This window comes from Martes martes (assembly GCF_963455335.1).
Source record: "Martes martes genome assembly, chromosome: 10".
In the NCBI taxonomy this organism is placed as follows: Eukaryota; Metazoa; Chordata; class Mammalia; order Carnivora; family Mustelidae; genus Martes; species Martes martes.
Window position 1 is genome coordinate 62,848,530 of NC_137898.1, and position 16,756 is coordinate 62,865,285.

Sequence of the window (16,756 nt, forward strand, 5' to 3'; positions counted from 1 at the left end):
TTTAAGTGGTAAAATTAGCCCAGAGAACTCAAAGAAGACAACTCATATCTACTGGTGAAGGAACCCAGGTTTTCTCTTCCTCTTTGGGGGCAGGACTTGACTTGATGGGGCTTTGATGCAACCAGGTTTGAGGAAGGTAGTTCGCATTTCCTGAGGCTTTACACAATTCAATCAACCTCAAAAGGGAACGCTTGCCCACACAAAAACGGCCTAATAAAGAAAACTAAACTAAAGCAGGCAACTGACTTTAGAGGAAACTAGGGAGGGGGCTTAAAATGAGAGGGATCATAGGGCTGCAGAACAACACAGGCATCAATTATGTGTTACTTCATTAATGGAGGGGTGCACCTGCTGTGATGGGCACCAGGTGATGTCCGGAAGTGCTGTATCACTATACTGCACACTAATATCACACTGTATGTTAACTGAAATTTAAAAAATAAAAACAAAAAAAAAACACAAAAAAACTTCAAAAAAATGTAAAAAAAATTATTCCATTTGTTCCTTTGCAATAGGAATACACAGATTTGAATCAGACAAGACCTCCACCTTCAAGGAGTTCCCATTCTAGTAATTAGACAGATATGGCAATCAGTGATTATCTTTGAGTCATAAAGACCTGGGTTCAAATCCTACATTTACCTTTTACTAGCTAAGGCAAGTAATTTCCTTTATCTAAACTCTATATTCCTTATCTGTGAAATTGAGGGCATCAGCCTAACTCAAAGGGTTACTAAGCATTTGGTGAAATAATGTATTCAAAGCACCCAGGAGACTATCTGATCTATACTATACATGATTAGTATATAGTTACTGAATTAATGGCTTACATGAGAGTATTCTTTTGGGGAAGGGAGAAGGAGGGAACGTATTAGCATTTCCCATAGCTTTCCCATAATTCTGGAACTTCTATGGAAATGCTGTTTGCCTGATCATGCAGATTTTATGTTCTCTAGCTCTAGTGCATTAGAACCACCAATCCCATCCCAGGATTAAACACCAGAAAGAGGAACCCAGCAGGTGCCACACAATGACTAGGAATGGAGGAAATAGTTTTCTGGCCTAACCAAGGTAGTAAAAGGAAGTTGGTGGTAGAGCAAAGCTTAAAAAAACCCAAGACCTGAAATCTCACAAATCTATCAGGGTAAAGACTATAAAAGCCTGATTTATGATAAATATCTCAGCAAATTAGAGCTTGGATAAGAAATTAGGGACCACCACGTATTTATGGACCCCTACATGCCACAGTACTTCTCCATTTGAGGTCGTCATTCTTTCAATAAAAATATATCACATATTTACTGTAGGTCAAGTATTTGGGCCAATAGAGGACTTAGACATACTCCCAACACTTTGGGACATTTATGTCAGAGACTGAGATCACTATGAGAAAAGGTTTTTCACCACAAACGTTCTGACATACAGATACTCAGTGGCCTGCAGGCAGTGGTGATGAAAAGTAGCATTACTTTTCCCATTTCCATTCTCCCTTCTGAGTTTCCCAGCCACCAAATTTCCTCTACCTCTTCTTCAATCAATTCACCACATTCAATGTCTACCATCTCTACAGGGCCTTTCCTGGACAGAAGAAAGAGCCTAACCACGGGCCACTAGAGTTTAGAACAGAAACCTGACTAACCGCAAAGTTCATACCTTACCCATCCCACCTACAGCCTCTGAATCAAACTTTACAAAATAGTCTTAAACCTCAGAAGAATAAGTTCTGCTATATCTACTTTAACTCTCCAGAGGAACAGTTCTGAGAAGATAGAACTAAGTCTTCTGAGAAGATCTCACATACTGAATACCTATTACGCATGAGGCACCATTATGAATGCTTTACATACACTAATGTCCTCAAAACAGCTCTTTGCAAGGGAGTTAATATTGTCCCAATTTTACAAAGGAAAAGCTGTGTTCACAGCAACTGAGTGACTTGCCCAAAAATCACACAGTCAATAGGTGATAAAGCTGAAATCCATAGACATATTGGCCATGTTCACTTTAATCTTTTTTCCACTGCATCTCACATTTTATCCTAATGATAACCCTGTAAGGCAGGTAAAAGAAAGATCAGTATTATTCCATTTTACAAATGAGGAAACTCATACTTGAGGAGGTGGTACTACTTTCTCAGGAACAAGTCAGTAAGTGGTAAAGCTGTGGTTCATACCCAGATCTTTTCCACTACTCAACATTTCCTCCTACACTGTGTTCTGCAGAGGGGTGTGGTGGAAATGTACTTAACAGAGAGTCCGAAGTGCCGAGATGTGTTCCTGACTCTGTAACTAGCTTATTGTATAACACTGGGTGAGTTGCTTTCCTTTCCAGTCCCAGACCCGTACATAGCAGCTGCTGAGATGTTCATGATGAAGAAGAACCCTACTGTCATTTATGAACTCCTTTTCAAGGACGGAGTGATGGTGGCCAAAAAGGATGTCTACATGCCTAACATCCTGAGCTGGCAGACAAGAATGTACCCAGTCTTCACATTGTCAAGACCATGCCGTCTCTCAGATCATGAGGCTACATAAAGGAATACATTGCCTAGAGACATTTCTACTGGCAACTTACCAACAAGGTTATCCTTGTTGGTATCCAGTATCTCTGGGATTACCTCCACCTGCCCGCTGAGATTGTGCCTGCCACTCTGCACCACAGCAGTCTTGAGACTGAAAGGCCACAGTCTAAAGGTCTGAGGGGAGAGCCACCTGCAAGACCCAAACAGGGGAAGCTAACAGAGACACCTACAGACAAAGTGCTGTGTCCCTTGGTGCTGACAAGAAAGCTGAGGCTGGGGCAGAGGCAGCAACTGAATTCCAGTTTAGAGGTGAATTTGGTCCTGGACATGGTCAGCCACCTCAGTAAAGCTGGAGGAGACTGTTTTGTGTTGAATATATATATAGCCAGAAAAAAAAAAGTTTTTTAAAATATTGACTAAGTTATTTTTCTTCTGTTGGCTCCATTTTCTCATCCATAAAATAAAGGTGTGGAGTTGGATAACCCTTACATAGGTTGCCCTTCAGCTGCTAATCTAGGTTTTAATTAGTACCAACAAGTGTATGAAAATTTTCTTTGATCTCCTTGCCACCCAGTAGTAACTTTCTAAAAGAAACAAACATTAGGGCACCTGGGTGGCTCAGTTGGTTGGGCGACTGCCTTTGGCTCGGGTCATGATCCCGCAGTCCCAGGATCAAGTCCCGCATCGGGCTCCCAGCTCTGTGAGGAGCCTGCTTCTCCCTCTGACCTTCTCCCCTCTCATGCTCTCTCACTCTCTCTCTCAAATAAATAAATAAAATCTTTAAAAAAAGAAAAGAAAAGAAACAAACAAACATTAGCTGTTATTTGTAGAATAGATAAGGTGAGAAGTGCTCAGCATAAGAGTAAAAATTGTTCATTCAATTTCCTTCCTTCCTCAAACATCCTAGATGTAAACACAGAAAAGACCACAAGCCACCTAACGATGCAACATTGGTACACCCAATAACTAGCACATCAAATAGAATACCAATTATGTCTAGAAGGGAAGAGTAATGTCCATGGTTGGCCCTTCTTTCCACTGCTGGATCCACAGCACTTCTACTCACTAGGTAATCCTTCTTCCTAGGTTGGGACATCAGCTCTGTTCCGCTTTCAACAGACCAGGCTTATGACTTTAACTAAATCCCATTTGATATAAACAATTGACAAGAGATTTTAGACTAATATGTAGGGGGAAAAATGAAATTTAACCCCATATATAAATTCTAACATGCCAAAAAATAGGAAGAGGGCAAGAAGCAGGGCACAGGACTGGACAAATTACTTCCCTTAGTTTCTTATACAAAGTAAAGGAAAGAGTCCAAACCAATCCTAAACACATTTTCCACTGTAACCTAACAGAAATTTATAAAAATTCTATATTTAATAAATGTGAAATGTATAAAAAACAAAAAAGTGGGAGGACGAGGCCATAGTGTTACAAATTAAAATGACCTCACAAAAGAAAATAAAAAGGAATCAGTTATTCTGCCAAAGCAGAACATAAAATATATATGGTCACATCACCCTGAGTACATATTAGTTATAAGAGCAAAAAAGAAATCTCTCTATCCCTATGACAGCTGAAGTAAATATTTCACATAATTCCCCAAGAAAAGAGTGCAGAGGCAAAAACCATTGCTCATGAAATTAAATCAGAGCTTAACGGGGCACCTAGGTGGCTCAGTCAGTTAAGTGGCTGCCTTCGGCTTGGGTCATGATCTTGGGGTCCTGGGATCGAGCCCCGCATCAGGCTTCCTGCTCAGCGGGAAGCCTGCTTCTCCCTCTTCCTCTGCCTGCTGCTCTGCCTACTTGTACTCTCTATCTCTGTGTCAAATAAATAAAACTTAAAAAAAATAAAATAAAATAAAAAATAAATAAATAAATCAGAGCTTATCTAAATATGATCAAGGACCTGAGACCTGAAACAATTACTAAGAACCAGGGAACTGTCCTAGGAAGAAAGACAGTCCCAAGGGAGCACACTTCCCCTTGTCCTCAGAATAAAGTTCATATTACTTTGACCAAGCATTTTCAGTAAATATTTACTTATTCATATGCTAAATAATGAACCTCCACATACATCCCTTCATTTAATCCTTCCAACACTTTAGTAATTATACTTCCTATTTTACAGAAGAGGAGTTTGCCGCTCAAAGAAGTACAGAGACCAGCATAAGAACCCAATCTCTGACTCCAAGTTCAATGTGCTTTCTAACTCATCCCTATTATAATCTATCTCCTTCACTTGCACAGGACATTCATACATATATGATCTGTTTTATATCTAAACCTTTTGAGGTAGACATTCAAGATTCCTCATTTACAGACCCCTATCCACCTTTACAATTTTGAAATGGACGCTACTGGCTGCCTATCCAGCATTCATTCTCTTCTTCCTCCCTTCTAATAGAGCCCTGATTTTTATCCAGTATTCATCCCTCAGCAGCTTAGGTTTCTAAGGCATTTCTCAAATTTTAGCATGTTGTCAGAGTCATGATTACCTGGAGTGCTTGTATAAAAACAGATTCCTGGGCCCCATGTCTAGAGTTTTTGATTCAGTGGGTCTGGTATGTGCCCAGGGAATCTGCATTTTCAACAAGTTCCCTAGTGACTACACTTTGGAAACCACTGTCCTAAGATAATGCTGACCCCAAACCTAGCTCCAGAGGTAGGTACTTTTTTTTTTTTTTTTTTTTAAGATTTTATGTATTCATTTGTCAGAGGAAGAGAAAGAGCACAAGCAGGGGGAACAGCAGGCAGAGGGAGAAGGAAGCTCCCCGCTGAGCAAGGAGCCTGATGTGGGGCTCCTTCCCAGAACCCAGGGATCATGACCTGGGCCAAAGGCAGACACTTAACTGACTGAGCCACCCAGGCATCCCAGCCAGAGGTAGGTCTTGATTCTATATTTATTTTTTTTAAAGATTTTATTTATTTATTTGACAGAGACACAGCAAGAGAGGGAACACAAGCAGGGGGAGTGGGAGAGGGAGAAGCATGCCTCCCACCAAGCAGGGAGCCCAAAGCAGCCCAATCCCAGGATCCTAGGATCATGACCTGAGCCAAATGCAGCCGCCCAACAAATGAGCCATCCAGGTGCCCCTCGATTCTACATTTAAACCATAGTATTCAAACCATTCTCTTTGACAGTCATTAGTTCAAGACTCAGGCTTAACCAATTAGTTTCTGGTAGTCTCTGAAACTCTCATAGTTCAGGGATGGGCAAGTGACCTAAGGTGATCCAACAGGACTAAAGAATTTTTTTTCCCATTTTAAGAAATGAAGTCAGTGTCCATCTCTTTTTTCTACCTCTCCCTATCTCTCTCCCTCCCTCCCCTTCCCCTTCCTCTCTGTCTCTATCTATATACCACTCTTATCCATTAGTTAACAAAAAAAAACTTACCTCCTCAACTATTCCTATCAGCCAATTTATCATCAGGATGAAAGCCAGCTTGGGGAATATACACACACGCATTTCCCAGACTCCCTTCTAATTGTGATTTAGGTTTTGCTAATCAGATGTTCTCACACTAGATATTGACTTGGAATGAAATTAGATGAGTGAAGAGACTGGACACAAAACATCCCTCTTGTTGGAGCAAACTGCGCAGAGACAGCACGATTCTAGATCTAGCCGCTGTGGCAACAGCTTCCGGTCTGCAGCTTTGAGACTATGGAAAAGAAAGTGTCTTTGACAGCTCGGTTCTGCAGTGCAGTTTGAGGATTTTGTTCCTGGAAGCACAGCCTGGGTCCTTTTCTTCTACTCTCCCAAAGGCTCTTTAATCTCTTGGCACCCTCTAATAAAGCATTTTTCCTTGAACCTGCTAGAGTGGATTCTGTTACTTGCCCCTGTTAATAAGAAACCTGACCAATAAACTGCCCTACACTAAAGATAACATTTATTATTTACCATCATGTTCTCATAACAGCTGACCCTTTCCTTCCTTGTCTTTGCAGCAACTCTTTCTGCAGTCTGCAATGTCCTCCCTCAAAATCATTCCATTTGCAAAAGCTATCCACTTCTTCCATAAAGAGATTTACATACAAAGGAGTTAATCACAAAAGAAAAGAAGTAAATAGACAGTGACAGAGGAGACTAAGCCCTAAAGAAAGAGCAGTATGGCATCTGGCAGAGACAGGGCAAGGAAGGAAAGGGGTATTTCATGTGTAAAGAACAACATTCACGGGGCGCCTGGGTGGCTCAGTGGGATAAAGCCTCTGCCTTCGGCTCAGGTCATGATCCCAGGGTCCTGGGATGGAGACCCGCATCCGGCTCTCTGCTCAGCTGGGATCCTGCTTCCCTTCCTCTCTCTCTGCCTGCTTCTCTGCCTACTTGTGATCTCTCTCAGTCAAATAAATAAATAAAATCTTTAAACTAGGCTATCTTCATTGGTAGTGGGGGAAATAGATTTAGAGTTTAGATATGGCAAGATTGTAGAAGGCCTTGAATGCCAAGATAAAAGATTTACTCTAGTAAATAGGTTTTAAGAAAGGGACGTAAGTTGGGCGCCTGGGTGACTCAGTGGGTTAAGCCTCTGCCTTCGGCTCGGGCCCTGATCTCAGGGTCCTGGGATCCAGGCGCCCCCCCCCCATAGGGCTCTCTGCTCAGCAGGGAACCTGCTTCCCCCTCTCTCTGCCTGTTCCTCTGCCTACTTGTGATCTCTGTCCCCAAATAAATAAAATCTTTAAAAAAACAACAACAACAACACTCACAAGGGCATTTAAGTGCCTCTTGCCACCAAGGACTGACCCTATAAATTCACAACTTCTTATAGTTGGAATTGGTGCCACAGCATATACTGGTGTTTACTCAATAAATTAGTACTGAATACGAGTGATTTTTAGAGTCAGTAGTCAGGAATTCTAATCCTTAATAACTGTATTAAAAAAAAAAAAAAGCTGTACTAGGAGCCACAAGGAAATACCCATAGTGAGATCACAGTTTCCTACCCACGAAGATTTATAATGTAGAGAGAAACAGATAACTGAAAAGATCAAGAACACAATACAAACACTATAAAGACAAATGCAAATTCATACAAACAATTATAAAGAAAAAAACATACAAGTCTTTGGAGTATCCAAAAGTAGGTGTTTTGGGGCGCCTAGGTGGCTCAGTCGGTTAAGCATCTGCCTTCGGCTCAGGTCATGATCCTAGGGTTCTGGGATTGAGCCCCATATGGCATTGGCCCCCTTCTCAGTGGGGAGTCTGCTTCTCCCTCCCTCATTCCCACCCCCCGTTTGTTCACATTCAATCTCTCTCTCTAATTCTGTGTCAAATAAATAAAATCTTTAAATTAAAAAATAAATAAAGTAGGTATTTTTCAAAGATTTTCTCTAAGAGAAGTCATTAATTCACTAAATATTTACTAAGCAACTGCTATGTGCTAAAAATTACTCTAGGTACTGAGAATACATGGAAGCAAGCAGACAAAATCCTTACTTTCACAAAGTCCAGATCCTTCAAGGAAAAATAGGAACAAAGTTTTCAAGAACAGAGCTGTAAATTAAAGCACTGGTCATTAGGCTCATTTTAGCTTCCTTATGCTGTAATAATAATAATAGCCAACAGTTGCTGAACACTTGTTATATGCCAGAATCTGCTAAGTGCTTTACGATTATTGCCTTGTGTAATCCCAGTAACAAACCTGTGAAGCAGGTACTATTATTAGTACCATTTTAAGGATAAGGAAACTGAAACTATGGAGGTTAAGCAACTCTCCCCAGATCACAGTCAGGAAGGGGCAGGGCCACAAGATTCAAAGTCAGGTCAGTGGCAGAGGTTTTAAATGCTGCATAAAATGCAGAAGGGACAAAATTACATTTACAGGAGATAGATCTTTGTTAAAATGGGAGGTAAGGAACTATTAATTTGGCATGAGCTTTATCATCTCTGAGGTTGTTTTTCCCCCTTATCCCATAAAATGAGGGATTACATTCTCTAAACACTTTCAGCTTGTTTCCATAGTTTCAAAAACAATGCAAAAAGGTATTCAGGTGGGGCGCCTGGGTGGCTCAGTGGGTTAAGCCACTGCCTTCGGCTCGGGTCATGAGCCCAGGGTCCTAGGATCGAGCCCCACGTCGGGCTTTCTGTTCAGCAGGGAGCCTGCTTTCCTTCCTCTCTCTGCCTGCCTCTCTGCCTACATGTGATCTCTGTCTGTCAAATAAATAAATAAAATCTTTAAAAAAAAAAAAAGGTATTCAGGTGCCTAGTCCAATTGTTGTTAGAAAAGGTACTTTGAAGGTTGACCCTATCTGGTTTTTAGTCACCAGCTGGGACCATGTGTTTCTAATGCTTTCATTAAGGGTCACATTAGCATTATATTAATCGGTATAAACAGCTGTAGCACCTCCAGCAGATAGGAGACTGGAGACACAGAGAACAAAGGGAGAGGCAGTAAAGCAATGATTGGCTGACCTGGATCCGTCTAGGTCAGGCATGGCATTTAGTCCCTCTGCATTTCTAAATTCTCATGAATGTGGATACCGAGGCAGCAGCCCAAAGCCCTCCTCATTTCCATCTCAATCTCCAGGAAGAATTACAATGAGAACAAGAGCTATTGAGGCAGAGAACAGACTGTGAATATTAAAGTACACACTAGGCAGGAGCTGGCAAAAGAAAGAATAAAAGAGGTTTTCATTTTGGATCTAACAAAGTGTAAGAATCAAATCCTATTCACTCACCTGCCATACACACTCTGCACCAAACAGTACCTTTCCAAGGAGCTTTTCCAAATCCTTCAATTATTATTTACTTCTTCCTATCCCCTATGCATTTATTAGATATCTCTTAAGTACCAGAGTCTGAGCTAGGCACATAGTAATATAATGAGTAAAGCACAATTCCAACCTTGGGAAGCTAAATCTAATGGAGAAACAAGTACATACAGCAGGATTCTTACTGAGTATAACTAATACCCAAAAAAAGTTAACTGATGAGAGATCAAAATTTCCTAGTAAATTTTTTCAAAACAATTGATTGAGGCTTAATTTATCAAGATAAAGGTAAAACAAAATTTTCTAATTCTTAATATTTAACAAAATTTTAAGTTGTAATTGCCTATAAGGTAATTCTTAAACCAAAGAACATCTGTCACGTCACATTTGGCTTTCAAAACACGTTGATAAGTGGATCAATTTTGTAAAAATATTCAAGAGCTTCACCAATCTTTCCCAAGGGTCTATTTTAATCCTTTGTTACTCAAATCATTGTCCTCTGAATCTCATATTATGTCATTACTCACGCTTATTTCCCCTTCAATTTTAAACTGGTCTAACAGTACCTAATCTTCATTTGTCAATGATTTTTGCGTGTGTGATTCAAGCCATTCTCTAATACTGCTTTATTTCGAATTCATAAAAGTCTTCATGTTTTACGGAATTGTGTTTTCTTTTTCTTTCTTTTTTTTTTTTTTGGTCAATGTCCATTTTAGAATCTATTTGCATTGTATTCTTAGGTGTTAATTATCCTACCATTAGAAAGGCACTTACTAAGAAAGAGGGTGAAGAGGACAAAGTCCAATGGAGAGCAGGGAGGGATGCTTGAGTGGGGATTAACTTTATAAGTGATCAGTTCCTATGGATAACAAATGAACTTCTAATTATAGGGCAAAGGATGGAAAGAATGCTATGGCCATTCCAAAAAGCTTAATAAACAGTTGAGTAGATAAGTAAACTGCAATTCAGTCATCCAACAAGGATCTGTTGACAGTCTACTACATGACACATACTGCTCAAGATGCTAAGTATATAGTAAGGAATGAAAAAAAGTACTACCTGTTTTAATTCATTCAGGGTGCTGTAACAGAATACTATAGACTGGGTGGCATACAAAAAAAAGAAATTTGTTTCTTACAGTTCTGGAGGCTAGGCAGTTCAAGATCAAAACACCAGAAGATTCAGTGTCTGGTGAGAACTCTCTTCCTAGCTCACAGATGTGGTCTTCTCACTGTGCCCTTGCATAGCAAAAGGGGCAAGGGAACTCTCTAGGGTCTCTTTTATGAGAACACTAACCCATTCATAAGGGTTCCATCCTCATGACTTAATCACCTCCTAGAGATGCCACCTCCCCAGTCATCATATTGGGCATTGAGATTTAACATATAAATTTGGGAAAGACATAAACGTTCAGTGTGTAGCACACTCTCAAGAATTCGTAATCATGCATAGGTAGATGAGGCCTGGAAGACAACATGGAAGACATGGCATCCAAGTTGGACTTATGAATGAAGAGTTGTTTTTTGGGGTTTTTGTTGTTGTTGTTGTTAAGATTTTATTTGTCAGAGAGAGAGAGAGAGCATGCACGCACAAACAGAGTGGCAGGCAGAGGAGGAGAAAGAAGCAGGCTCCCCGCTGAGCAAGGAGCCCAATGCAGGACTGGATCCCAAGACCCTGGGATCATGACCTGAGCCAAAGGCAGTGGCTTAACCAACTGAGCCACCCAGGCATCCCGTTGTTGTTGTTTTTTAAAGATTTTATTTATTTATTTGACAGACAGATATCACAAGTAGGCAGAGAGGCAGGCAGAGAGATGGGGGTGGGAGGGGAGCAGGCTCCCTGACGAGCAGACAGCCCAATATGGGGGTTGGATCCCAGGATGCTGGGATCATGACCTGAGCCAAAGGCAGAGGCTTTAACCCACTGAGCCACCCAGGCGCCCCATGAATGAAGAGTTTTAATAGCAGAGAGGGAAAAGATATTCTAGGCTGAGGGAACAGAATGATAGGATATATGAAAGTGAATGAAAGGGAAAGTCTTTTTAGAGAGCTGGAGTAGGGTCAGGAGAAATAAGGCTAAAAAAGCAGGTCGGGTCAAATTATAAAGTTTCCTGAAAAACAACTCAGGTTACACATTATCTTACAAGTAATGGGGACATAACAAAACAATGGAATTGTTTTGGGACAGAACAGTAACAGGATCAGAATTATTCCAGGCAGAATAATGAATGAATGAATAAAAGGGCAGAAACTGGTGGCCAGGACACAAGTAATGAAGTAGTTAAAAGCCTAGAGAAAAGATGATTATCGTCAAAACCAAGCAGAGGAGATAGAAAAATAAAAACACATTTGAAAAAATTGCAGGGATAAAACTGCCAAGACTTACTAATCCTTGATAGTGTGAACTCATTCATTCAACAAATATTGACAACACTTACTATATTCCACACACTGTACTAGGTGTTGAGGTATGGTGGTAGACAAAAGAGATTTTTAATCTTTGATTCCATGAAGTTGGAAGTCTAGACATACAATAAACAGGTAAGTACAGAATTACAGATCATTATGAATGCCATTACTGAAAATAACAAAGTACCAGGAGAGGATAATGGGGGGGGGGGGTCCTTCTTTAGATTAGACAGGTCCTGGCTCACACTTGTTTTCTAAAATAAGAAAAAGTGGGGAGAGAGAAACCAGACTTGTTAAGAAGCCAGAATTGGGGAAAAACATACTAGGGGAGAACAGGTATGAAGGCCCTGAGGCAAGAAAGATTTTCTCAAACTTTGCAAAACAAGGAAAAAAAAAAATGCCAAATACTCTGAAGCAACAGCCAGTGCAGTAGACAGTGGCACCAGATGAAGTTAGACAAACAAAAACAAGGACCCTCTCAGAAACTTACAAATCACATTTAAGATTTTATATTTTTTCCTAAATAAAACAAAGAGCATTTACAGGTTTTAAGCAGAGTTCAGTTACAAGATTACTGTAGTAGTCTGGGGTAGAGATAGTGGGAGTGCGAATTAGAGAGGTGACAACAGACATGGAGAGAGGTAGATGGATTCAAGAAATACATAGGAAATAAAATTGATAAGATTGGGGGTGGAGTAGGAATGAAGGATAGGAGATAAGGAGGTGTCAGGAGTGAATTTTAACTTTGTGATTTGAGCAACCAGGGAAACAAAGATGCCACTAAGACAGGGAGGACTGAGTTTGTGGGGAAAGATCAAGAATGCAGTTATAGAGCATATTAAGTAGGAAATGTAAGACCCCAAAGTGGAAATATCAATTGGGTAAGTGGATATATGAATCTAGAGCTAAGGAGAGAGATTTAGGCTAGAGACATATGGGAAAATGTGGGAGTTGTCAGCATATACATGGTATTCAGAGGCAGGACAGTGAATGAAATGAAGTAGAGTCTGGTATAAGAAGAGGAGAGGATCTCACCCTTGAGGAATCCCAACATCAAAAATAAACTAAATAAAATCAAGATAGAAAAAGGCAGGGTGCCGGGGTGGCTCAGTCAGTTGGGCTGCTGCCTTCGGATCAGGTCATGATCCCAGGGTCCTGGGATTGAGCCCCGCATCAGGCTCCCTGCTAAGCAGAGAGCCTGCTTCTCCCTCTCCCTCTATCTACCACTCTGCCTACTTGTACTCTCTCACTGCCAAGTAAATAAATAAAATCTTTTAAAAAAAAGAAAAAGGCAACAAAATAAACTGAGGAATGATCAGACAGAGGAGGCAAATGAAGAAAATGTTATCACAGAAGGCAAAAGAATATTTTAAAGGAAGTAACCAAAAAGGCAAATAGAGAGGTCCAGTAAGATGAGAATGAAATCCCATGGCTGCTAACATCACAAAAAGAAAGACATCCAAACGTTAAGAGTCCCCTGATGAAAGAACATACTAATACCTAGAAAGTGGTCATGCAAAACAAACAAAAAAACAAACAAAAGAAAAACCTGAATCTGAATTAGCCTTTAGATACTAACTTACATGTACATACAGGACCAAGGAACTTGTCAAACAAAAATGGGAAATGCAAAATCCAGGCAGTGGAAAATTCTACAGAACAATGTGGTTTCTTCAACAACAACAAAAAACTGAAAGGGGGGAGAAAGAGATTGAGAGGAATTTTAGAGATTAAAAGAAACAAGAAAGACCTATCAACCAATCTCTCTGTGTAGTCCTTATCTGGATTCTGCTTCAGACTGTTAAAGAAGAGAAAAAGTATGACATTTGAATCGCAACTGAGTATTTTTGTGACCTTAAGGGATTACTGAGTATGTATGTGCCCCTATGGTTTATGGTTGCTTTTGGGTTTTGTTTGTTTGTTTGTTTTATATAGATTTGGCACCATGGAGGTCATTATGGGCCTTAGTAAGAGTGGTTGTGATGAGGTGGTGAGGGTAGAAGTAGACTGGAGTAAGCTTTCAGGTAAACAGGAGGTAAGAAACTGGAACCAGAGTTGTAAACACTATTTAAAGAAGACTGGCTTTGAAGGAGAGCAAAGATAGGATTTAGCTGGAGGCTCACATGAGATCTCAGGAGAGCTTTTATTTGGTAGGGAAGTGAAAAATTGTTTTTATTTAAATAGAACATTTGAATGCTGCTTATGATAACTCAGTAGAAAGTAAAATCTAAAGATGCAGTGAAATGAGGTTTCTGAGTAGGGACCATGGGAAGGAATCTAAAAGCATGTGAAGGAGTGGGCCTTCCTTTGAAAGAGAAACAGGCAAAGACAAAAACAGGTGCAAATCCAAGTAGATTCTTAGATTCAGTAGTAGGAATATGAAGTTTCTATTTTATCTGTGATATGGAAAGAAAAGTACAGTAGGGCAATTAGGGGTTGGGGGAAGAAGAAATCCAGGGGAAAGCATGACAGGTGGAGATGGAAGAGAGAATTGAGATAACCCTGAAAAAAAATTTTTTTTAAAGCAGCTATTTCCAGAGCCAAAAAACATGGTGGCGGTGGGGGGAGGGGAGGGACAGGTTTTTGGAAATAGAAAATTAGTCAATTGAATAGATTAACTCCTAAAGAAATCACTGCAAGGAAGACTGTAGTGTATTTTCAGTTTGCAAATATTAAATCCTGTCAAGAGCACATTTGGTCTTTATATTCCTTGACAGAGTAATCCTACCTATGGGAATTTATTCTTTTTTTTTTTTTAAAGATTTTATTTATTTATTTGTCAGAGAGAGAGCGAACGAGCACAGGCAGGCAGAGTGGCAGGCAGAGGCAGAGGGAGAAGTAGGCTCACTGCTGAGCAGAGAGCCCGATGCGGGACTCGATCCCAGGATGCTGGGATCATGACCTGAGCCGAAGGCAGCTGCTTAACCAACTGAGCCACCCAGGCGTCCCTGGGAATTTATTCTTTAAAAAAAAAAAAAAAAAAAATCTTTTGGGACACCTGGGTGGCTCAGTTGGTTGAGCGGCTGCCTTCGGCTTGGGTCGTGATCCCAGGGTACTGGGATCGAGTCCCACATCGGGCTCCTTGCTCAGCAGGGAGCCTGCTTCCTCCTCTCTCTCTGCCTGCCTCTCCGCCTACTTGTGATCTCTGCCTGTCAAATAAATAAATAAAATCTTTAAAAAAAAAAAATCTTTTAAGGGAGAAAGCTGTATGTAGTGTTACAGATAAAACTACAGTGTGATTTATAACAGGGAAAGAAAACCTAAATGATTGTGATGGTTAGTTTTATGTGTCAACTTGGCTAGGCTACAGCACCCAGTTACCTAATTAAATCTAGGTACTAATCTAGGTTCTGCTGGGAAGGTATTTTGTAGATGTATTTAACATCTACAAGTCAGTTGATATTAAATAAAGGGGATTATTCTTCCTTATCTAATAGTAGGTTTCATCCAATCAGTTGAATGGCCTCAAGAGCAAAATGAGGTTTCTCCACAAAGAAAGAATTCTATTTCTGTTTCTCTGCTAGAACACTGACTGATTGATGCAATGGCTTTAGGCAAATTATGAAATATCATCTAAAATTTTATTAGGAGCACTAAGAAATAATATGGGGAAATGTTTATACATCAAGAAAAAAAGGCAAACAACCAATTTAGATCTACATTGTGATTACAACTATATAAACATGTATGTTTATACATAAGAAAACAAGAAACAATAAAGTGTTTATTCATTAGAGTAATGGAATCCTGGCTGACTTTAAAATTTATGAATAGTGTTACAAAATAGTTTGTGAAACAGAGCCCTGTTATTTTTAACAGAAGTTAGTAACATTATTGTTAAGCCTTATTAAAATTAGGTAGCACTTTAAAGAAACTCTGAATAATCTAAAAGGAAACTATGAATTTTGAAATGTTGCGTTGGATATTACCAAAAAGAATGGACCCTCTGGAAGATAAATATGCCTACAAAGACCTCAATCTAATGCCATTTTTCAGTAATATAGAATTCTTCAACTCAAATGAAATGAAGAAAGACCCAGAATGGCAAAGTAGCCAGTGATCAACTTGTTCAGCTTAAGAATTTCCCACATCCTTAGCTAGCATCAGGGCATGCATCTAACTTTGACCCAGATCAGGTACTTGTACTGGGAAGCTGAATATTAGAACATTAAGGTTTCTTCTCTCCTTCCCTCTCCCAACATCAGCCAATGGAAGGATTCTTGTATATTTATTGAACTTGAGAAAAACCAAACAAATGCTCTCAGTAAAGAAGTCAGTTCAGTTTGATGCTGGCTCCACATTCATTTTTGCAAACAAAAAATATTTATTGAGTGACTACTATATGTTAGGAACTGTGAATACAATTATGAGCAGAAAAGGGTAATTTTTATTTTAAGGAAAAGGGTACTATATTAAAACTCATCCTCTTTAGGATCCATGTCTTAAAGAGAAATAATTCTCTAGAGCTTAGGGTCTGGTAGGGCAGATAGACATTAATCCAATAATCCCATAGTGTAATGGGTAAGAGTATGGTTCTACGTAAATAATGATAACAAATGCTTAAGTGTTTTAGAGTGAAGTGCACTGGTGCCTGCAACTTATCTGGAATGGCTTCAAAACAAGATGGATTAATGAATGGATTAAGGGATAGATAGATATTCAAATACAGCAAAACATTACAGAATCTAAATAGTGAGTATATGGGTGCTCTCTGCACATACTTCCCTCCTAATACTTTATTATAATTTTTAAATATACGAAAAAGTTGAAATAAGTGTACCATGAAACATTTTCAAGAGGAGTCAATCTACAGGAAGGATTTTGTGTGTGTGTGATGAAAATTTCAATCTTTGACCAAGAGTTCTACTTAGATATTATAGATACCAAGATACCATTGATATTATAGATATAATCAGTTTGCCCATCAATATTGGTTTACTTGTTTGTCAGCTGACAGTGATAGAGAACATTCTACACTCAAGATACTAAGCTAAAAGTGTGGCACTATACAGGTGGGGAGGGCCCTCAGGCACTAATTGTCTCTGTCTATAAAATCGATTTAATAATCCCTTCTCAGTCTCTCAGAATTAAACAGGATATTGCATAGGGTA

General features: G+C 39.7%; 1 protein-coding gene and 1 pseudogene across 3 annotated transcripts in view; one reads left to right on the plus strand and one right to left on the minus strand.

The window, feature by feature from the left end:
* Positions 1–16,756, minus strand: part of PAK1 (p21 (RAC1) activated kinase 1) — a 148,481-nt gene that overhangs the window by 120,581 nt on the left and 11,144 nt on the right. The gene's annotated exons all lie outside the window — the stretch shown is intronic.
* Positions 2,361–2,868, plus strand: LOC308351740 (small ribosomal subunit protein eS10-like; annotated as a pseudogene). Its single transcript has one exon. The product of its transcript is annotated as a small ribosomal subunit protein eS10-like (transcript).